The following is a 26,225-nucleotide window of genomic DNA, read 5'->3' on the forward strand; positions in this document are numbered from 1 at the left end:
TTAAACACTTTATACATTTTTAGATAATTTTATATACCTAGTGTCAAGTTGAAGTTCTATGAAGTATTTGTAAACAAAAAATTCAGAATAAATACCACCAAGCATATTTGTGTAAAACTTAAACAGTAGAAAGTAATTTTACAGTATTAAAATTTATCCACAAATTAAAACAAATAAAATTCTAAACTAAATGTCAAAAGTGTTTAAACTTTGATATAAATATATTTATATAAATAAATAAAATTACATTCATTGATATAAATCCTAATTATAAAACTATATTAAAGCTTTTTAAAACTTCAGTTTATATTTTTGTTCAAATATTTACTCAGCGCACTGTAAATATGTTTGTGACATCATGTGTTTATTTTTTGTAAACTTTACAAGAATATTTTGTATCTTTTTAGCTGTTTTAGAATTAAATTTTAATTAGATTGTATCAAATTTATTTTGATGTAATGTTATTTGAATTTTAAAAACAGCTACTAAGCTGTTATTAGTTAATTAAAGTTGTTTTAAAATTATATTAAAATACAAATGCTTTTCAAAAGTTTATTCGTTAAACAAATTTTAAAAGAAGTTAGGTACATTGAAGTTGTGATGTTTTTTTTTTTTTTCTAGTATAAAATAACAATTTTCCTGAGATAATGACTGATCTATTATAAATTAACAACTTTTTATTCAAATTTTGATGTACTCAAATTCATTATAAAATCAGATGTACTTAAAATCAGTTTAAAATTAAATAAGTTTTGCTAAAGCTATATTTAAATCATATATTTCAATAATTTTTTAATCATAAATTTTAAGTTTTAGTAATACTGTACTCGTTTCTTAATTCTTAATAATTAATTTTCTTAAGTATTTAATATATTTTTTAAAAAGATAAAAATTTTGCTATATCAACCAAAATATCACAAAAACTAAATAAACATATTACAAAGTACAATTAAATTCTGATAAAATATTATAAATAAGTTTATAAGTTTCAAACAAGTCACTTTATAAAACTAAGTATTATTTTATACTGTATCTGTGTTTTAAAATATTAGTAAGTTTTAAGAAAGTTTTACTAAAATGGAGTACGTATAAAACTGATGTTTTGTATTTGTAGTTTTTTTTATATGTATATACAAATGTATAATCTGAATGTACAAAATAAAAAATGTTTATAAATAGATTAACTATTGTTTTACTTCTCTAATAAAAATTTTGCAACTGTGTTTGTTAAAAAAAATGTGACTTGTTAGTATTTGAATTTATAATTATTAAATTAATAACTTGTATAGGTTGTTTACATTGCATTGGATTTAATTATAAAAAATAAACAAACTTAAATATTAACACTTTAACACCTTTCAGCTTTTTGTTGCAGAAAATTAAACATAACCAATAGAGTATTTTTTATTAAAATATTTATATTAAGCTCAAAAATGTCTAATCTTTTGTGTTTGCTCATTTTTGTACAAATTTTTACTCAGCGCTCTGTAAAGCTTTTTGTGACGTCATGTGTTAATTTTGTTTTTGTGAAATTTTTGTGAATTAATTTGTACTTTTTAACATGTTTTAAAATATAAAAGGTTGATTAAAGCAAGTCTGCTTGTATCCAATGGTACTTGTAAAATTTTGAAAACAGCCAAAAAGTTGTTAATAACAATAAATATATATCTTAACTTTATACACTTTTCAAATTCTGAAAACAGTTGTGAGGATTTAGTGATACTAAGTATTAATAAAATTATTCTTCATTTTTATTTTTAATACACCTTAAAGCTATTAATGTTATTAGTTTCAAATTATTACTAGTATTATACAAAAGCTTTAATTGTAGTAAAAGAATATATATCTTCACTTATACATCTATTAAAGTTTTGTATAAGATCTAAGCAGAGTGTTTATTTGTGACAATTAGTTCTATCATTTTCACAATTTTTTTACTAAAACTTTTTTATTAAGTCTTTGTTAAAGGTTAGTACTTAACAAATTATAAATTACATATAAAAAATACATTATTTTTATAAAATTCATCGAATTTTTTTGATAAGTTTAGATGTTACAAATTTTTGTTTGTCTTATTATTTTATTTAGCTAACATTACATATTAAGTTTGTAACTGTTTGATGTCCTTTCACTGTAAAATAAGCTTCAAAAAATGGTGAGAACTTGTTAAAGTAAAAGTTTGTGATAATATACTTAAATTACTTATTACTAACCTTTTTTTATATTATTGTAATTATTTTTTTAAATCGTTAAAATCATATTATAGTGTTTTGTAACATTTTTAATATTGTATATGGTCTATATGTAAAAGTTGTGCACTTATTTTTATGTGATATAAAAAATAACATGAGTTATTTATTAAAAGTATCTTGATGTGAACCTAATGTAAAAAAGTATTTTTTATTACAAAGTAAAATAATTTCAGTTTAAAATGATTTCACTAATTTGCATTTAATTATAAATGTTGTAGTATTACATACTAAGCTAATGTTATAAAATTCATTAAGTTGTACATATTCCATAACATTAGTTTATTGTAAAAAAATAGTTTTTATGTATTATATATGTGGGAACAGGTAAGAAAGGTGTCACTTTAGCATGGAATTTATTTTGAATTTTGAATTTCTCAACTAACATTTGTACTATTGTGTTTAAAAATCTTAAAACGAACTATGCAACATGTAAACTGAAAGTTAACAAGCTTTAAAATTGTTACAAGTTAAAGCTTTAACCAAAACTAAAATGAAAATGAATTTACAAAATTTTTTAACTTGATTTACTATATAATTTCTAACCAAGACATTTAAATACTTTTGATTTCATATTTTATGTTATGGTATTTATGTTATAAAAATTATGTATAGATAAATTACTATAAAGGTAAATAAACTTAGTTCGAAAACTTTCTACCTGTTTAGATTTTTTTTGTTCATTCTTTTGAAACTTTAAGAAACAGCTTAATTGAAGGTCATGTTATTAAAAACTTTATTTAAATTATTTTTAAGACTATACTTTCAAAAATTGTTCAACTAATTTTCAAGTAAATTTGTTTGTTAACTTAGTAGTTACCAAGTAACTGAACATCATAGATAAACATTTTAAAAGACCTAAAACTATTCCATGCTAAAGTGTCACTCTGTGCCACATTGTACTACCGTTTTAAAGTGACGACCCGTACTTTTCTGACACCTACCCTGTATATTTATTTAAAACAAAAACAAAGTTTTAATATTACATTACCAACAGCTGCACTCAAAAGTAATTAGTGACGTAACAATTGAAAACTTCATCGAATTGCTTTTCTGGAAGAAATAAATTGCAAGTTAGTAAAAGCTAAATTATAATGCTACTTAATTCTAAACTTATAGCATCGGCTATTTTTTAAGCCCATTTAAATAGGGCAAATTTTTATTTTAAGGGCATAGGGGGTTCAACCTTGATTTTTACAAGTTGATCTTGTTTTATAGAGTTTTATCTGAGCTATTAGACATTTAAAACAGCTTGAAAAAATTCAAAGTAACTTTTGAGATAGAAACGACCAAAGTCGGTGACCTCAGTAAGTTCCTAATGGAAGGCACAAACTAAAAACGCGAAAAAAGATTTTTCACTCAATATATATCTCCTCCTTCATTTTTAAGCAATCTTCCTCAAGTTATCACAAAAAGTTAATATGTAGAATATTATACACAACCAATAAAACTTTTAAAGGAAATTAAAAATACAACAAAACAAGCTTAGAAATGTTTATTGTTCAATTCAAGTACCAAGTCTCATAGTTTTGAAGAGATAATCAAGTTTTTAAAACTCTATATTTTGTGCTAAATATAACAACAACTAAAAATACAAACATGTATAAGCTAAGTCTAAGTAAAGTATTAACATGTTATATGAAGTTAGCAGTAGTTTGTAATTAGATTTATAGTTACTTTGTATAGTAGCTATTTTTTTTATATACTAGTTTATTTAAATAATGTTTTGCTGCAATATTATGTTTGTTATTATTATTGAATATTTGTAAAACTGTTATTTTAAAGTGAGTTGTTTTTATATCAAATGTTTTGATTAATAAAGAAACTAAAACGTAAATAACGTAAATACCAAAATAAACACTTTTTACTTCTAATAACTTCTTAATAACCATTAAATCTTATATGTTAGTATAAGTCTTTATAACATTTAAATTAATTTGAAAATAAAAAAATAATACACTTAAAACTAAAAAACTTTAATAATTTTCAGATTGTTTTTATGTAGAAAATCAAACATAACCAATGAAATTTTATTTATTAAAATATGTAAATTTAGCACAAAAATATCTAATCTTTTGTGTTTGCTCTTTTTTTGTACAAATTTTTACTCAGTGCACTGTAAAGCTTTTTGTGACGTCATGTGTTTATTTTTAGTAGAATTTTTGTTAAATAATTTATAAATATTTTCTTTTTTCAATATCGGCTAATATTCACCTTGAACCATCATAGTGTTTAATTTTGAAAACAGCTAAAAAGTTGTTATTACCACTAAATATATGTTTTAATGTTGAACACTTTTCAAATTCTGAAAACAGTTGTAAGGATTTAGTGATACTAAGTATAAATAAAATTGTTATTCATTTTTATTTTAAATACACCTTTAAGCTATTAATGTTATTAGTTTCAAATTGTTATTAGTATTATACTAAAGCTTTTAATTATAGTAAAAAGTATATATTTACTAATATATATACTGAAGTTTTGTATAAAACCTAAGCATGGTGTTTATTATTTACAATTAGTGCTAAAAGTTTCACAATTATTTACTAAAACTTTTTAATTAAGTCTTTGTTAAAGGTTAGTAGATAACATTATTTTATAATTACATGTAAAAAATATCTTTTTTTTTTATCATTCATCAAGTTTTTATGCTAAGTGTAGATGTTACAATAATTTGTTTGTCTTATTATTTTATTTAGCTAATATTACAGGTTAAGTTTGTAACTGTTTGAATTACTTTTACTAGAAAAATAAGTATAAAAAACGCGAGGACTTGTTAAAGTAGAAGTTTGTGATGGTATACTTTAATTAATTATTACTAACCTTTTATTATATTATTAAAATTATTTTGTTTTGAATCATTAAAATTATATTAGAGTGTTTTGTAACATTTTTATTTTTGTATTTGGTCTATATGTTATTTTATTGCAATACGAAAAAATTTATATTTATCAAAAATATTTTATTGTGAACTTATGTAAAAAACTGTTAGTTATTACAGAGTAAAATGGTCTAACTATTAATTTCACAAACTTGTGTTTAGTTGATAGAAATAATACCAAGCCGTTATACTAAGCCACTGTTATAAAATACATTAATTTGTATTTATTTCAAAACTATAGGTTTTTGAAAAACATAATTTTTCATGTATCATATATGTATTATAAAATAACAAAAATAATAATCTAAATTATTTACAGCTGCACTTTGAAGTAACTAGTGACGTCACAATTGAAAATTTCGTCGAACTATTTTTCTGGATGGAATAAATTATAAGTTAGTAGAAATTAAATGATAGTTTAATTTACTGTGAAAGAAGAAAATAATTATAAACCCATTTAAATGGAGCGGTATTTAATTTTTCAAATTTGATTAGTTTTTAGAATATCTTTGTGTTTTTAACTAATTTCAAATGATTCATACAAAGTATTACAACTTTTTAAATCCTAATATTCTAAATAAATCAACCAACTCAAGAAATGTTAAAATAATTTCAGTATCTTACTTAAATTCAGATAAAAACAAAGTTTACATCAAATTTAAAACAATTGCATTCTCAAAAGCGTTGTGACGTCATGTGTTAAAATTCCAATGAATTAATTTTATGAATAATAATTTTAACACTAAATTAATATACATTAATCAAATAGATATGTTGCTGAAGTTCTTTCTATTTGAAACATAATATAGTGTTTTACAGTTTTATTTTTACATGTTTAATTAGTTCTTTCAAAGTTTATATAACAAAGCAAAACATTTTTTAAGCCTGTGTTAAAATGTAATATTTTTTAACCTGAGATAGTAAAATTTGTATTTAACCTAGATATATTGGTCTTTTGATGTTTATTATGATTATTATATTAAGTTAATGATAAATTACGTTTTGATTAATAAATATTTTAACAAAGTATATAAATGTGTATTCACTTTATCAAACATGTGAATTCCAAATTTATAGTATATTTACATCTATAAAAAAAACTTGATTAAAAAAAATATTTTCATATATGAATAGTATTTATCAATACTTAAAAAGTTCAGTAATTAAAAGTTCAAGGTAATTAAATTTTAGAAAAACTCTACTTGAAAACATAAAATGTTAACAAAATAGCAAATATTATGCTTAAAAACAAAATAATAAATCTATTTATAAAATAACATATATTATGCTTAAGAATTAAATTATTGTAAATTAACGAAAACTATATTAAGGCATCTTAAACGCACACTGACTTAACATTACAAATAAATTGTTTGCATTGTAAAGCGATTACTGACGTCAGTGGTAAAATTTTCGCTAAGTTTTATTTTATTGATATAAATAATTTCAAGTTATTTTTGATACATTAAACAAACACCGTTATTATTATATTTTAATAGTTTTTAAAATTTTAAAGCAACAAGAAGTTGTTACATTTAATGTTTATAAATAAAACCATATAATGTAAAAACTTAAAACTTAATTAGTAAAGCTTTGCATTAGACCTTCTAAACTTTAAATCAACTTACTTTTTAAAAATTCCTATTTAAATTGGCCATGTTAACTAAAATATTTGTATTTTTTGAATAAATTTAATTATTTTCATAAGTTTTTTTAATTTATAATACTTAAATTTTGTAACACATTCAAATTTCAAACAGATATAAACTAGAGATGTTTAAAAGAACTTCGTTCTACAAATTAATTTTCTGATACATAGTAAGGTAACATAGAAACTTACAATTTATTAATTAAAATGTAATTTAGAACAAAAATTTACAACTTACTTTAGCTCTTTTATAAAAACTTGTTCGTACTTGACTATTTATCATTTTATTTACTTCAATGCTTAAAGTAAGTTAATATCACATATTGTTTGCTATATGTTTTTCTTCTATACAAATAACTTGTTTTGGTTTATTTAACTTTCTAATTTAAGCTCTACAGGTAATATTGTTTGCTTAAATTTTAAATATTAAATATAGTGTCATATAAATTATTTTTGACATTTAAATTAATTGTAAAATCAAAAGTGCATCTTAAACTAACTATTTTCAAAGCATATATATATTATTTACCCGAAATTTTTTATTATTTCATATCTTAGTTTTGAACTTAAGTACGATTTTATTGTTTATTACTCAAAATTTAGTTTATTTTTTAAGTTCTTAAATAATGTAAGGTTGCTATCAACAGTTTTAAAAACTACATTTAAAACACTGACTATTTTTTTAAAGTTAATGAATCTGCGATTTAATAAAAAAAACATACAATTTGAATTGATAAAGTTTAAAAACTTATTTTTATTTTACTGCTTAAGTTTAAGGCAATAGGGGGGGGGGTCCAAAATTTTTTTTACAAAAATTAACTTTGGCTTTTATATAAAAATTTAAATACAAACTACTAGCCTGTTTTTGTAGAATTCAAAAGTATCATTTGACTTTTGAGATATTGTAACTTTAATACAAAGTTACCGATACAAACGTATGGACCGCAAATTTTTTGGGGTCACTTATCTTGGAAATTTAAAAATTCATTAAAAATCTATCTCCATTTTTCAAGCAATCTTCTTCTAATTTTTAGGAAGTGTTCCTTATATTAAAAGGAAAAAATGTTCTTTTAGAATTTTAATAATCAAAAAAAAAAAAAAAATTATCACAAAAATTAAAAAAATAGTGTTTTTTTTTTTCAAAAAAAATATTTTTACATTTTTTTTAAATTCCAAAGTAACGTTTTTTTTTTGTTATTTTATCAAGATTAGACTGTGAAAGTTTGAAGATTTGCTTAAAAAATGCAGGATGATATAGATTCTAAATGGAAATTTTTTTTTTGCTGTTTTAATTTTACCTTCCCATAGGAAACTTATTATGCGGCCCGAGTTTGACTAGTCATATTTCAAAAAATAATTAGAATTTTTTTGAAACGATTCAAAGCATCTTTAAGCTTAGCAAAAAACACTATAAAATAAGATCAAGTTGTAAAAAACATGGTTTACCCCCCCCCCCCTCCCCCTATGGCCTTCGAGTGTTTAACAAAAAAAATAAACTCAGACTTACTAACTTATTTATAAAGTAGCAACAAATAGGACTATAAAAAGTTTTTAAATAATTAAAACAATATTCATAGTTTTCAGTTATGTTGTGTATAGGTTTTCTAAATTTAATTTAGATTTTTTATTCCTTCTAAATCAACTATTTGATTATACAAGTATAACACTATTAACTTGTTAACGTTTATTAATATAAACATGTTTATATGAATATAATAGATATTTTTTAATGTGTAACAATGGTATATCTAATTGAACAAATGATTACTATAAGATAAATTCACAAGCGTATTTAAGGTTGCTTTATTTTAGGATTTTTACCATTTACAACAAAAACCACAATTTTCAACTTAAACCTATTTAAAACTTATTCTGTTTGAATACCTTGTATGTTAAAAAAATCAAAAAACTTTAAAAATGTTAAAAAAAATGCAGTATACTGCTTTAATTAACCAATTTTCCAATTTTTTATTTGAACAGTTGCAAAAGTTCCAGTTTAAAATGTTAAAAATGGATAAATCATCAAATTAAAAAAGATGAAAACTCAAACGACTTGTTACCTACGTCACATGTTGAATTTTCGTAGATTTTTATTTTAAAGAGCAAAATTAAATCAGTGAGTCAAAATGTTCAATTATGCATAGAGGCATCCGTGATCGCTTATGTACCCAACTTGAAGGGAAAATCCTCGCAAAACTTTCCTAAACTTACTAGTTTTTAGATTTTAAGTTTACTATGACTTTTGGTTTTACTCACACTAGGTTTTAGTAAAGAACTTGGTAAAAAATACACATGTTTAAATAAGATGTGATGATTAGTTTTTAGTATATTTAATCATGACTATAGTTATTCTTTATAATACAATTTTGAAAAAGTTATAACAAGACAAATTGATATTTAGAAGTATTTTTTTTTTGTTTACTAATATATTTTTTGTTTTCACTCAATAGTTTGGACTAAAGAACAATACGTAATTAATTATAAACGATTAATTTTAAAGTGCTTAGTAAAATTGCATCAAATTTAATTACTTAGTAGAATTATAAAATTTTTGTAAAAGTAAAAAATAAGTAAATTATAAAAAGCTGCCAATTACTAAATTAAATTTACTTTTAATATATCTTATCTTTTTTATCAGTATTTTAAGAAAGTTACTTATTTCTTCTAGTGAAATCTAAGAAATGCTTTTACACGAAATTATTTTTATTTTGTTTTTCTAATTTACTGTTTTAGTTACATTTGTTAATACTTCAATTATTTTTTTCACGATTATTTAAAAGTATTGTAAGTTTAAAAAGTGAAAAATAACTATAAAAAACGTTAAGTAATTGCAATTATTTTCTATGAAGTTTAAACTTTTGTTTTAGCTACATCAAAAAAATTTATTTTAAGTTTTTCTCTCACTTTAAAACATATTCTTTCTGTTAATTTACTTGAATTTTTTGACAAAAAAATTAACAACCTTGTAAAAACAACTAAACTTTTATTATTACATATTTTACTACAAAATAATTTAGCTTAATTTATTTCACTCATCTTACTTTGAAAACTTTCAACAAAATTCAAAGTGCATTTTAAATCCTCTGTGACGCGACAAGTAAATATTTACTAAACTTCATTCATTACAAATAAATTTTCTTTTATTAATATTTTATATTCAATGCAGTGCTTTCTAGCCGATTTCCAGTTATTTGTAGCACTAAATGTGTGCTTAAAAAACTTAGATTTATAACTCTGTACTGTAACTTCAGAAATTTAGTAAGAAATATTTTATTCAAATACTAATATTCTGTTTTTATTGCAATGATATTTTGCAGATGTCCAGTTATTTGTAGCATAAACTAAGTGCTTTTATTTTAAACTTTATTCAAATATTATTTACAATTGTTCTTTAATTTTAATGATATACTCACGTAATGAAATATTTTCAGTATCATGTATTTTTGTACTTCTATTTCTGCTTTATAAAAATATGTAGTATAAATATGTAGTACAAAATAAAGTGTTTTTACTATTTGTTCAAAACTTAATTATTGTATAATAGTTTTAATATTTATGAAGTTATTGGTTTTAAAACAAAATTATGCACATAAACTAACCAATCAAGTTTAAACTAAAAGTAATGTTAACTCTTCAAATACTCCATTTTGAATTTTATAAGTGGAAAAAATACCACAATAAAATTACCAACAGGTGCATACCAAACACTTAATGACGTCACAAGTTATTTTTCTATCGAATCATTTTGCCGCCATGCTCATTACAGTCGAAATTCGGCAAGTTGTTAGGTCTTTCTAACAGTTAGTCTATTTGGATTTTTTGTAGCACATGTGAGTTGTGTATGTTTTAAATTAAAAATAATTATGTACATAATTAATTAATATTACTATATATGTTAATCGAAATTCTAGTATAATTTTATTTAACAAAGTAGCTGTAAGTTTTATTATAGATAAGTTATAAGAAACTCATACAATTTAAATGAGACTGACTGTAAGTTGTATAATGACGTCACATTGTAATTTCCAATCGAACTTTTTTTTTTCATTTTTTACGTAAAAAAGTCATAAAGTTTAAGTAAAAGGTCAGAACTTCATTATTTTTCTTTATAATTTGAGCACATTTAGTTGATGTTATGTAATTTAAGTACTTGATTATAATAACAAAAATTGTCTACATATAAATAAATATACATATAGTTGTCTAATATTATTACTTAATATTGTAATTTGTTTTAAATCAAACTATTCAAAGTTCTCGACTTGAATAACTTTAAAGAGATTTTTATCTATTATTTATTTTTACAGTTTATTATCAACAATACAATGTTTCATTTTTATATTGATATATAGGAGATCATCAGTTGTTATAAACAAATCTTATTCAAATAGATTTGCTATAAACAAAACTTTCTATTATAATAAGATTTGTTTATAACAGCTGATGATCTTCGTTATGCCAATATAGTAGTGAAACATTGTTTTGTTGATAATTAACTGTAAAAATAAATAATAGACAATGCTATTACTTGTATAAAAACTCAAATATTTCATAAAAGCTAGTTTTATAAATCTCATGATTTTAAAAACAAACCAATTTTAAAATTTATACAGAGAACATTTCACGTTCAAGTCAAAATATTTATCGATTCAAAAATTTGCGTTCTGAATCGCGTTGTGACGTCATAAAAAAATTTTTAGTTGAAACTGTCTTAACAACTGATTCTTGTTACTAAGCAACAACAGGTGCTTTTAAAAATGCATAAATTATAACAAAACAAAACTTTTATAAACACTTTACAGTGTTGTGTATTATTGTATTCTCGTTGATTATTTTTCAAGTAAACAAGTTTTTTAATCTAGATATTTTACAAATTAATATTTAAACAAAACATTTAAATAGAATACATATGTGAAAAAGTTTATGTAAATCACTTTAGTAGTTAATTTTGGTGTCTTTTATAAATTTTTTTGTTTTAATAATTGTTCATTTGAAACAAATATTTTATTTAAGGTACTTTAATTTTCATACAAAGTAAATCACTTAAACTATTTTTTCCAAATGTATTTACTGTTTCAAAAACGGTATCATATTAAGTTTTTGCTTTCACAAAAAACGCTTTCAATAACTATTTTAAGGAATATAAATAATGTATATATATATCTTAAACTTTTTTTATAGCTGTATAAATAGATTAAAACATATAGTTTCAGTTTTCTCTAGCCTAAAGTACTGTTTTTTTAAGTACAATAATAGTTTTAAAATTGAATGTTGATAATGAAATTATTAATAATTTATAAGTTATAACTATTGTTTTGTTTTTTTTGCTTGTTTAATATGTTTAATATGAATAGTTTATAATTCGAAACAAACTTAAAACCCTGGCTTATTAAGAATTCTAATTTAAAGTTTTTTAAGTTTGTTAATAAACCGTATGTGTTTAAAATGATGCATTGTAAAATATTTAGTGACATAGTCAATAAAATATTGACCAAGTCCGTGTAAAATACAATTAAAAAAAATTGATTGAAAAAAAAAAAACTCATCCAAACGTCGTTTACACTTCTGAATTATTTCAAGCAACTTATAATTGTTGCATTTATTATTTATACACTGAATTATTTCAATCAACCTATAATTGTTGCATTTATTATTTAAACTTCTGATTTTTTTCAAGCAAGTTATAATTGTTGCATTTATTATTTACACTTCTGAATTATTTCAAGCAACTTATAATTGTTGCATTTATAATTTACACATTGAATTATTTCAAGTAACTTATAATTGTTGCATTTATTATTTACACACTGAATTATTTCAAGTAACTTATAGTTGTTGCATTTGTTATTTACACACTGAATTTTTTTAAGCAACTTATAACTGTTGTATTTATTATTTAAACTTCTGAATTATTTCAAGTAACTTATAACTGTTGCATTTATTACTTACACACTGAATTATTTCAAGTAATTTATAGTTGTTGCATTTATAATTTACACACTGAATTATTTCAAGCAACTTATAATTGTTGCATTTATTATTTACACACTGAATTATTTCAAGCAACTTATAACTGTTGTATTTATTATTTATACACTGAATTATTTCAATCAACCTATAATTGTTAAATTTATTATTTAAACTTCTGATTTTTTTCAAGCAAGTTATAATTGTTGCATTTATTATTTACACTTCTGAATTATTTCAAGCAACTTATAATTGTTGCATTTATAATTTACACACTGAATTATTTCAAGTAACTTATAATTGTTGCATTTATTATTTACACACTGAATTATTTCAAGTAACTTATAGTTGTTGCATTTGTTATTTACACACTGAATTTTTTTAAGCAACTTATAACTGTTGTATTTATTATTTAAACTTCTGAATTATTTCAAGTAACTTATAACTGTTGCATTTATTACTTACACACTGAATTATTTCAAGTAATTTATAGTTGTTGCATTTATAATTTACACACTGAATTATTTCAAGCAACTTATAACTGTTGTATTTATTATTTATACACTGAATTATTTCAATCAACCTATAATTGTTGCATTTATTATTTAAACTTCTGATTTTTTTCAAGCAAGTTATAATTGTTGCATTTATTATTTACACTTCTGAATTATTTCAAGCAACTTATAATTGTTGCATTTATAATTTACACACTGAATTATTTAAAGTAACTTATAATTGTTGCATTTATTATTTACACACTGAATTATTTCAAGCAACTTATAATTGTTGCATTTATTATTTACACACTGAATTCTTTCAAGCAACTTATAATTGTTGCATTTATCATTTACACACTGAATTATTTCAAGAAACTTATAATTGTTGCATTTATTATTTACACTTCTGATTATTTCATGCAACTTATAATTGTTGAATTTATTGTTTTATCATAAGTTATTTTTTACATGATTTTATGTTTTTAAAACGTATCTATTTGTGAAATAAAAATAAAGCTTTTTAGGCAAATTAATGAACTTAACTTTTTTAAATGTTATTCAAGTAAAAGTTTTAAACTTAAAAGCATTTTTTTTTAATACGATAGTATTTTAAGTTGTTGTATTAATATGTAAACCATTAAATTAATTATACTTAAATAATAAACGTTTTAATTTATTAATTGTTATTAAAACAAGATATTTTACTTTACATTCTTAACATTTAGTTTTTTTTCAAGCGTATAAATTATTGTTGTCAACTTTTTTTAAAACACTAATAATTATAAAAGTACCTTTTGTTTTAGCAAAATAGTCCCATAAAAAAAAATTTATGATATATTTTTACTTTTTTTCATAACATTGGTCTTAAAATGTATTAGCGTTGTTGTAGATAAAAATTTTTATTTTGTTTTTGTAAATTTTTAGTTTTGTTTGATATTAGTTTCTAAAATATTCATAAGTTGTGCTATAGATTTCTGTCCTAATAAAGACATACTTTACAGTTTTAACATAATAAATAAGTTATTTTACAAGCTTTAATATATTTTGTTTAATAAAGATTTTATTAACAGTGTTCTAAATTATCTAATTTAAAAAAACCAGAAGCGTTTCAACAAAAAAATTTTGAAACAAAACAATTGTTAAGAGAACATTTAATTAAACGAGCTACTATAACTAAGGGTATTTAATATATTTTTATTATCAAGTCCATTATTTAGGTCTATTTCAGTATTATTGTTTATAAGTCATCTTTATATCTAGTTTTACTACTCATTTGTCTCTTTAAATAGAGCTTAATTACGACATAAAGAACTTGAGTATCTGTTTTGTTTTATACTTTTAAAGTTAATAACTTAAATAAAAATCAAAGTGCTTAATGTTAGTTAATGTTTTAAATAATACTCAAACACCTTAACCAAATTATCATAAGTACTATTTTACTTTGAAAGTTCTAATTTAGTTTTAGACAATATTTTTATGAAAAACATTAAAATTTAAAAGTTTTTCTAATAAGTTATGTATGTTTTATAAATAAAACAAGTTTAAAATTTGCTTTTGATAAGCAACTTAAAAAAATCAACAAATTACATTTAAATAACTTGAAACTTGATTTATAAACTTACATTCTAATGCGCTATATGACGTAATGTGTTTAAATATTTTAGTTTTGTTTCAAGAAAGACAATAAATATATAGTGATAATAGACATTGGAGTACATGACGGGATATACATTATGTCATTAATATTTGTAACACTATACAATAGTGTTTATTTTTTTAAGTGTATACTGCATAAAGTGTTTTATAAAGTTTATTAAAAAAAGCGTTTGAATTTAGAGTTATAAATACATTTTAGACATGAAGTTTTAACTTATTAACTAACATTTTTTTGTAAAGTTTTTGAATTTATATTCATATAATAACTGAAAAAGAATTATTAATTGACAACGGTTTTCAACTCATATTAAAAATTATTAAATAAAAAATAAAAAAGTGTATGATACAATAAGTTTTCATTAAAAAATTTCTTAAGCATCATATATTAAAATAAATACATTTCCTAATATGTTTATTTCAATGATTTTTACTTGTAAAAGATATCTATGTTTAATGAAAGATTATTTATTGTTCTCTTCGTATTTTAGTCTGATTTTATCAAAAAATATTAAAGTTACTTTTAACAAGTTAATTTAATTAAGGCATAGAGAAACTTTGGTTATTTTTACTCATAGTAAAGTTGTTTTATTTTTTTCAAAATAAACTGCATTTCATTTTGCATTTCTAACGTGAAACAGGTAACAATTAAAATGCAAATTTATTTTTAATTTTGTCAATATAATTCAACTGTATGTCTTTTACTGTAATTCATGATCAAATACTATCAATAAATATGAATTTCAAACTAATTACTATAGATTTATTTCAAAGTTTAAGGTTTTAATAAAAACTTTTTTTAGTATCTAAGCTAATTTTAATATGTGAAAATAATCAAATTACTTATAATGAATGCTTATTTCATTATTTCTTTTTAAAGTATTAAATTTTTATTTTGCTGAAATCATGCTGTTAAGTTTTTATGTATACGTTTTAAACAAAAACTTTGAAATTTTACGACATTCTGAAGCGTTTACTGATGTCATTTGCAAAATACTAGTCAAATTTTCTACCAAATTTAAATCAGAATTTGTTGTTTTTCCTTACGATAAATGTGAACAGAAATAAAAATGAAAATTATTTTAAGCACTTGCAACCAGTGTAAAATTGAATGACAACTTTGTTTATATTTTGAATTCATATTGTAATGTTTTTTTTTTGTGATTGTGCTAAATTTATGTTACAGTTATATTTGATAGAAGCTTATTGTTGTAATATTTTTCACAATCAAAGTTTTTAACTAGTTTTTAATTTAGCAGTTATAGCGTATGGTTTTCAACATTAAATAGTTAACTGATTTTATGAGAGAATTAATATTAATAAACTATTGATAAAAGTTTTTATTTATAAAATTTAACGATATAGTTGTTTATTTTTTATAATTATTGTTATTAAAATTTTATTAACTTGGTATAAAAAAACTTTTAAAACAGTTTTTTAACAGATGCAGCTCAAACAACTACCTACGTCACAAGAAAACTTTCAATCAAAGTTTTGTTTTTCGAACGCTAATTACAGCAAGCAAAGTTAATGGTTACAATTGAAATCGTTTCGTTTCTCGTGGATAAAATCCAGTTTTTAAGCACACGTAAATAGTGCATATGTTTTACTTATTTCTACTTGTAATTGTATGATTAAGTTATAACAATTTTATTAACTAAAATGCTGTTATATTTATGTTTACAAAATTCATTAAAGTTTTTTTTTTCATTATTACATTGAGTCAAAGTAAAGATTAACATTTTTATTTTAACAATAATTTAGTTTTATGTGTCTGTTAAGTAAATTATGATGGCTTTCGTTAATATAAAAAAAAGATCTCACTTAAACTCTTAATAATATTAAATTTAGTTTTGTGAACTTATTTAAGTATATATTTTCAACATATTCTATATATGCTGTTAACAAATTCTGTATTAAGTATGCTTAAAATTTTACTTTTTACTTGAAAATTTATAGGCTACGAAGTGGTAAAAATACAATTTTAGAAACAATTGCAACGAAAATCACACAATGACTCGAGTGTGTTTGCCTTGTAACATATTAAAAACAAGTTTTACAAATAAATTGAAAATCTCAAGTGATTACTGATGTCACAAGTTGAAATTTCGAACAATTTTTTCAACAAATTTAATTACAGGTTGGTGAATTAAAATTAATGATTTTAGAATTTCTGCTTAGGTTTTAATTTTAAGAAACTTGGAAAAGTTTCATTAGGAAACCACTTTAGGTTCTGGAAATAAAGTTAGCTCAGCTGACTTAGTAACATTCTAAGGTATTTTTAGCAATTTATTTTGTGCTCAATGAATTGTTTAAATGTTGTGTAAAACATAACTCATAAAGATTATGATGATTTTTTTTTGTACGATTTTCATTATCGGTTTTTGATATTATATAACTAATTATCTTCTTTTATGCAAGAACTAATAATAATAAACTATTGATAAAATTTTTTAAGGTAATATGCTTTTTGTAAAGTTTTTTATTTATGAAAGTCATTGATACAATTTAATTGTTTTTTTTTTACAGGGTTGCCACACTCTCAGGGAACTCAGGGAACTCAGGGAATCTCAGGGAATTTTCAAACTGTAGAAAATCTCAGGGAAACTCAGGGAATCTCAGGGAAACTCAGGGAATTTTGGCATTTTTCTTTTAACTCAGGGAAACTCAGGGAAGTTTTGATTTGTTCTCTAAATTTCAGGGAAGTTTTTGAAAATCTCAGGGAAATTTTTTTCTAGATCTAGAATGAGGTTTAGTTAATCCAGTTTCAATATTCTGTTCAAAAGTAGTAATTTTTATTATTTAAGTGGTTATTTAGAATTTTTTTAGCCTTGCGGCTAGCTCTTCAATATTCTTAGTATTAACATCGTAGTTTTTTTAAGTTTTAAATTTATATTTACTTAAGTAAAATAATGAAGTTATTATGTATGCATTTTAGTGAGTTCTTCATGTGAAATTATTACTGTAGTATAATTAAATTTTGTCAATTAAAATGTCAAACAAATTAAACTTTTTTCTTTTATGTAGAAAGTTAACTAACAAGTTTACACAAAGTTGTGCAAAAATTTAGTTTTTAAATTTTAATTGGTTTAAACATTTTAAGATTGAGTTTTTGAAAACAGTTTTTTTTCATAAATTTAATGCAGAAGCATACACATACAACCTTCCTTTTATTATTAAAGAAGAAAATGAGAATGAGGTATTAATAATTTGTGTTAGAAGAGAAAAATTTTTTTTTAAGATTTGGAAAATACTCAGGGAAACTCAGGGAATTTTAAGGTTACTCAGGGAAATTTTTGGTCACTCAGGGAAGATTTTTTGGCTCAAAGAGTGGCAACCCTGTTTTTAATAAATTTTATAATTAAAATTCTCAAAACTTGTATAGATAAAATTTTAAAACTAATATTTTAACAGATGCAGCTGAAACAACTAGCGACGTCGCAAGAAAATTTTCAATCGTAGTTTTGCTTTTCGAATGATAATTACAGCAAGCAAAGTTGATGGTTACAATTGAAATCGCTTTAAATTTAAATAAACATTTTTTTGCGATTTTATATAACATAAGTAGAAAATTTTTGATAAAACCTTGTCAATTACTAATGTTTAAAAATGAACTTAAAGTGCAATAATAGAATTAATGTTTAACTGCTAAAATTAAAAAAAAATATATATTTCAAAGCAAATAATAAAACATAAACTATTTTCTAAATATAAAATATAAATATAAAATATTTTATAAACTTTTGAAAGTTTTGTGACGTCGACAGAAAAATTTTATTCAGATTTTGTTTCGGTGAATTAGTCAAAGGCTTGGCGAAAATCTGATTAAAAACAACTCATTGTAACTCGGAAGTTAAGCACATTATACTGATGCTATACTATAATAAAGAATTAAATATACCTGTATGTTTGTTTCTATATTCGACCTTTTTTTACAAAGCTTAATTAGTATTGAACCTTTTTTTATTGAGTTTTCATACATATAAGACTTTGAATTAAAAAATAGTTTCTATAACTATTATTTTTTGTAAAATAAAATAGGGCTTTGATGTTTTTAAATAGAAACTTCCAAAATACGAAATTCTTACAAATTGTTCAAAAAGTTTTATATACTTTAGTATTAAAATAAATCACTGCATTTCTACTCATGACGTGAAATTCTCTTCAAATGCAATTTATTAACAGTTTTATATTGAGTAACTTCTTTTTGGTACTAACTTTAGATAACAATTTGAGACAAGAATTCATTTTGCAGTTTATTTTATATTTTGTGAACTTAAAATTTTTCAATCAATTCTTTTCAAAAGTTCTTGTGGATATCTAAATAGATTTTTGGAAAATATAAAACTTAACAAAATTGTAAGATTATGCGTCATAATAGGTATATATAATTAAATGTACTATGCGATGCTATTTTAAAGTTGTTTAACAAAATGTAAAGTATAAAGAGCTTGAGTACTAGAAATTGAATGCATTAATAGCAATTTAAATAAGAGGAAACAGACTTATTAAAACTTTCTTTAAAATATAATTAAACACCAAAAACAAAACTTAGTAGCGAATTTTTAATAAATTAAACAAAAATGTTGTAAAATTAAATAGGGGTTTTTACGTTTTTATTAACAAACTTAAAAATACAAAATTATCTTCATACATATCATTCCAAAAATTTTAAACAGTTTTATATTAAGATAAATTACTGTGTTTTTGATATTAATGTGAATTTTTCTTCAACTGCAAATTTAATCACAGTTTTATATTAATAAATTTAGTTTTGTCGAAAAATTACATTAATCTTTAACTTTAATAATATTGATATATGCAAGGATTATTCCTTGGGCACAACAGGTCTCGACAATTAAAAAATTGGAGACAAAGTTAATTTTTTAATTTATTTATTTACAAGGCTACAATGTTTCTGCCCTAAGGGATCTTCAGGCCTTATTTAATATATTTGAATGAAGTTGTTTTTATTCAATCTATAACAGTTTCATTTCTAATATATCAGCTGTAATGATAAATTAAAATTTTATCAGTGCATTTCAAGCTGTTTGTGACGCAATAAATAAAATTTAAATTCATTGTTTTTTCACACATAAATTTATTGCAACAATATTTTACCTAATGATGTCGCGATATATGTTTAAGTTTTTTAATTTACATTTTTGAAGCACTACTTGTGCCTTTATTATGTACTAAATGTCTTTCTTTTTCAATTTTAAAATGTGATAACTTAACAATTATTTATTTTACGTTGATTAAAAACATTTTAAACTATTTTATACTTGATTTGTTTTTTATGATTAAACTTTTCTCTAAATTTTATTTGTAAAGTAAATTATTTTTAGAATAATGTCATACATTGTACAGATGTATGTATTTTGACTTTGCTTAGATTTTTTTATGAAGCCTAATTAGCAGCACACATTAAATTTAAGTTTTCGCACATATTACACTTAAATTTGAAAAAAAAAAAAAGATTCTTTACAATACTGATTTTTTTTAGGTTTATAAGTAGGTTTTTTACCTTTTAAAGACAAAAATTTCGAAATTGCAAATGTATTTTTGTTCATATCATTTAAAAAATATATTCACGTTTAAATTAAATAGCTCAAATACGATAGAACAATATATTAAGTAATCTATATTTTTGTTGAACTGCAAAATTTAAGTACTTTTTTTTTATAAATTTATTTTCTACCAACTAGTAGAATGTTTTATTTAGATCAATTAACTTTTATATACAAAAAACGATTTTTTATTATCTATAAAAATTAACTTCAATTTCTAATCTATCAGTTGTAATGAGAAATTAAATTCTTAACAGTGCTATTGAAGCTGTTTGTGACGCAACAACTTAAATTTTACTCGGTTTGTTTTCTCAAATATAAATTTATTACAACAATATTTTGCTTATTGCTATTACTGCGCTACCTAGGAAGTTTTTTTGACATTTTAGAAGCACTGTTAGTGCCTTTAGTATCTATCTGTTATAATGCACTAATTATATATTTTTTCATTTAAAGATGTGATAACTTGACAATTATAAATTATGCGTTAACTGAAAAATTTGTAAAATATATTGTACAACTTAATTTACTTTTTTATGATTAAATTTTTTTCTAACTTTCGTTTGTAAATAAATCATTTAAAAAGCATTGTATTGTTACAACACAAAAGTATTACTAGATATGTTAAGTATAATTACCTTTAAAAGCTAATCTTGAATAAATATATATTGTATTTTTATAAATATTAAGCATCTAATAACAGATAAATACAAAAAAAAATATTTATTTAGTTTTCTTTAAACCAATTAAACTAAAGAACAACTTTCTTTTGACAATTAAGTATTTTATTTCCTCTTTTCAACTTAAAGAAAAATCTCTTGTAAAAATATTTTTGTCATAATTTAAAGTGTTTAAAATTACTACATTATGTTAAAGAGAAGGCTTGTTAATACCTTAAAAATTAAAATCCCCTTTTATAAACACTTTAGTTCATAAGTCTTCAGCATAGTTAGTCTCAACCTTTTTAGTATTTTTTAGTTTATAATGCCATAACTATATATAATACAGAAAAGAAAGTTAAAACAAATAAAAAAAACAAGATTATATTTTAGTTATTTAAAAAACTTTGAGTAAAAATAATTGTAAAGAATTGTTTTAACTCAATTAATAATCTCCGAAATTAGAATTAAGTATTTAATGTTAACATCAGGATATTAGTAAGAAAATAGTTAAAATTTGAACTTTCATGTCGATTAAGACAATACTATAATTTTGTTAACAACAAGTTATTATCAAATCACCTTGATTTGAAACCTAATTTTTAGTCTACCTAGAGTTTGTTGACTGAAAATATAAGTATTATGATTAAATGTTTTTGTTTAAAGCAACTAGTAGTGTTTTTGATAAAATCAAACTATGCATATAAAAGTAATTTAGCAACTATAACTAAAATCAAAACAATGCTATACTTATAAAAACTTATTATATTATTATTTAATTAAAGTAATATAGGATTAAAATTAACTTGTCGGTTAGTCTCAGGTGTTCTGAACAAATCAGTAATAAAAACACCGCGAAGTTCTACAGGTTAAAAAAGTTTTACCAGGAACAATATATTTTAAACAGTTTCAAATTTGTAGTGTTAACAGGTTCCTATCTCCTCTTGTTGTTTTTTGTTTTTAACTACTGATAACATACAGACTACTTTAAACATTTTTACTTATTTTTACTCTCACATATGCATAAAACTTATAAAGAGTAAAACACAAAATTAATGTAATTTAAGATGTGTTTAAACTTAAAATTTATTACCCGGCCTGAGGTAAAAAAAAGAATTACCTTTTAAAAAACAAACTAGATTTTGTTACAATGAATCGTAGATTAAAAAATAATTAAAAAATAGACTTTCTTTAAATTTTTATCGTCTTAAATTTATTGCAATGTATTTTTGTGATAATTTAAAAAAAAACTCTATTAATCAATTAACCACATTAGAAAATAATTTTTCAAATAAATACTACCATACTATAGATAGAAAGATTAAAAATGTAATTAGGTACAGCCGTGTTAGATTTGACTTATAAACTATATACAAAATTGACACTAAACTTTCTTAAAAGCTATCTGAAATTAAAAAAAAAAGTTTAAATTATATTTTGAGGTATATCTAAACTTACGTCATGAAAATATATAAAATTGTACCATGAACGCAATTTTTATCGAAGTTTTTTATCACTCTTGTCAAAAGTTCCTTTATTTAACGTAGGTGGAAGCACAAATTGCTAATAAACAAATAGTAGGTTCCTTAAAAACTTCAAAAAAAAAAAGAATTTTACATTTCGCATCTAAGAAGCTCATAATTTAAATAAAATTATAACGTATTTTAAAACAAAAAGAAAACAACGTATTAGTAACACTGTTTATCATATTTGTACTTGATATTTTATTTGAAAAACAAATTTAGAACTAAATTTTAACATTAATATTTCTTAAATGGTAAATATGATATTTTGGAATTCGAAATTTTTAAAATTTATTAAAATAAATTACAAAATTAGTTAGTTTGCAACTAATTTATTATAGTTAAAATAAAAAAGGCATACAAGTTATAAAGTAAAGTTTTTAATAAAAATAAACTTTTATTTAAATACTATACAAAAAAAAAAGTTAAGCATAGTGTGGTTATGTAATTATTTTCACTAAACAAGTTCTAAAGATTTTTAAAAAAGTCGTGTTCGTAAAGTTAAAGCTGAATCCTAAATTTATACCAAAACTTTAAAAAATTTATTTAAATTCTTGTATAAGATCTATTAAAACTAAATTCTAACAACTTATAAAAAAATCAATGTATTTAAGCATGGTATACAAAAAAACAAACAGTAGGTTCCTTAAAAACTTATGAAAGTAACGTATATCGCACCTCATATTTAAGTTGCTCGTGATCTAATTAAAGTTCAAAACAAGTTTAAATACAAAAAGAATACAGGATATTAGTAACGATGTTTATTACATTTGTACTAAATTTTTTATTTAAAGAACTAACTTGAATCTAAATTTTAATACTACTCTCTCTTAAAAAAAAATTAAGAATCTGTTTATCGGAAACGGTCTTTTAAATTAAATTCTAAATTTAGTATGAAATTTATTTTTTATAGGTAAAATAAAAAAGTCCTTTAAATTAAGCATTTAAGTTTTTAATATTTGTTTTTTAATAAAATACTATCAATAAAAAAGTTAAGTAGACTGTAATTATTTTCATTAAACAAGTTCTTAAGTTTTTTTTAAGAAGTCGTGTTCATAAAGTTGTAAAGTTTGTTTCAAATTTTACAAAAACCGTAATGACTAATTAAAGTTTTACAACTTTTCAATGCTATTTTAAATTATAAAAATATAGAGAAATTCAAACTTTAACGAATTCATTTATTTATATAAAATTTATTGAAGCTTGTTATTGTGATTAAAGGATCTTACGTATCACATATATTTAATTTTCTTTAGCTAATATTTTTTAAGAAATTATAATACACTTTGAAAAACATGAAAGACTAAAAAACATAATATTTACATAAATATTGTATATTGATGAATTGAATAACTATTTACTGTATTTGTATTACATTTAAAATATTTGTTAAATTAACATGGACTTTATAGATAAACCTGGTTATGAAATTGAACAAACTTTGTTAATTTAAAAAAAAACTGCTTATTTTTCATAATATTAAATAAAAAAATGTATAAGTAAAAACCAAGTCAAAAATTTTAAAAGATTTAAATTTTAATAATTACCGAAATTTTTAAATTAAAAAGAAAATTTAGACGCAGCATTAAACTTAGTTATTTTTTTTTAAATTTTTAGCATCATACTAGACCAAAGATTATAACCAAAAGTTTTAGAACAGTTAATTTTTAATTAAGCATTTTAATTTAAGTTTTTCCTTTCATGTACTCTGTAGTTGGAACCAAGCAATAAAAAATAAATACAAAAAGTTGACCGAGTCGAATCATGCTAAAATATTAATTATTTTGATATTATCATTAATTCAATAGTTTTGAAATGATTTCATTCAGCAAACAAATTAATAATAATAAAGTTTTTTTTATTACTTTTAGGTGAATTTTTTGTTTATTAAGAAGAAGAATAAAATTAGATAAGCTGACTAACTAATATGCTACTTGTTATTTTACCCAAAAACTAGTTTGTTCATTATAAATTTAAATCAAATATCTTTAAACTTGTCTTTTAACTTAAATTTTCTTTTCAAGATATTTTGTATAACTTAGTGTATACTATTTTTACTAAACGTAACAATAAAATCATCAATTTTTGCACTAAGCTCACGTTATTTGCATATTTATGCAGAGTTAACAAAGATTTATGAAAACAAGCATTTGTTTATTGAAGCAATTAATACCCTATCAACAACTCAATCTACATTTGTAGGACAGTTCTTTTTGAATTTCATTTATGGTAATTATTCCATATAAGCATCAGAAACATCTTGTATCTTTAATGCATTTATCCGAGTTTCGCAGGCTAATTTTGCAAAAATACAATTTCAAATACAATTTAAAGCTTTACAAAAAATAGCTTTGATTATTCAATAAACTACATTTGAAAAAGATTTTTCTAATAGATACCGACATATTATAGATACTAAAGATAGAGTAATTAAATATGTAATTAGATACAGCCGTGTTAAAAACGACTGTTAAACTATACGTTACAAACTGTAAAATTTTTTTTACAGTTCTCTGAAATTTATAAAAATTTTCAAAACTTATTTCGTGGTATTTCTGAACTTACAATGTATTTAAATTTTTGTTGAGACTTTTATGCAGTTTTTAAACAACATTATAGATATGCAACATTGTTATGTGCAGTTTACTACTTTTTTTCACTTGAGTAGGTCACAACTTTTTTTGTCACCGAAACCTGGTTGTAAATAGAATATTTTATTGGCACATCTCCATTAAAACTTACGTCACAAAAATATCTAAAATTGTATAATTAACGACTTTTTGCCTGTCTTTTTGATTAACATAGGAAGTGTTAAATGGTTATTAAAAAGAAGTAGTTTCTTAAAACATTTATTGTATTGAAAAATAGTGCACCGCACGTCTAAGTAGTTCATCATTGAAATAAAATTCAAAATGTATTTCAACACAAACAGACAACAGGGTTTAAATAAAACTTTTTGTTACGCTTTTAATGGGTTTTGGATTTAAAGAACCAAAATTTAACTAAATTTTAACAGTAATGATTTTAAATTAAAATTAAGATGTTGTGTAACTAAAATTATGTTTCTAAATTAAAATTAAAATTTAGAATAAAACTAACTTGTTATAGTTTAAAAATGAATAATAGATCTATCAGTTAACCAGTGAAGTTTTTTATCAATTGAGTTGTTACTATGAAAACTCTATATAATAAAAAAGTTTAGTAGTCTGTAATTATTCTAATTAAACAAGCTGTAAAGTTTTGTTACAAGAAGTTTGTAAAGTTTATTTATAATCAATTGCCAAACAACTAAAATGATTAAATTATTTTTACAGTTTTACTAAACTGTTTTAAATTACAACAATTACGAGACAACTTTTTATAACTACTTTATCTAGTTATATAAAATTTATTGAAGCTTGTTATTGTAATTAAGTGATTTGACATAAGACATATCTTAAATATTCTTAAACTTATATGTTTTTAAGCTAACTTTTTAAGAAATAGTTCTACATTTTGAACAACACGTAAAAATTAAAATTATGTAAATAAAAATATTGCATCTTAATAATATAACTAACTACATACTGTACATGTAT

This window comes from Thalia democratica, chromosome 1 (genome assembly GCF_965202585.1).
Source record: "Thalia democratica chromosome 1, ktThaDemo2.hap1.1, whole genome shotgun sequence".
Taxonomy (NCBI): Eukaryota; Metazoa; Chordata; class Thaliacea; order Salpida; family Salpidae; genus Thalia; species Thalia democratica.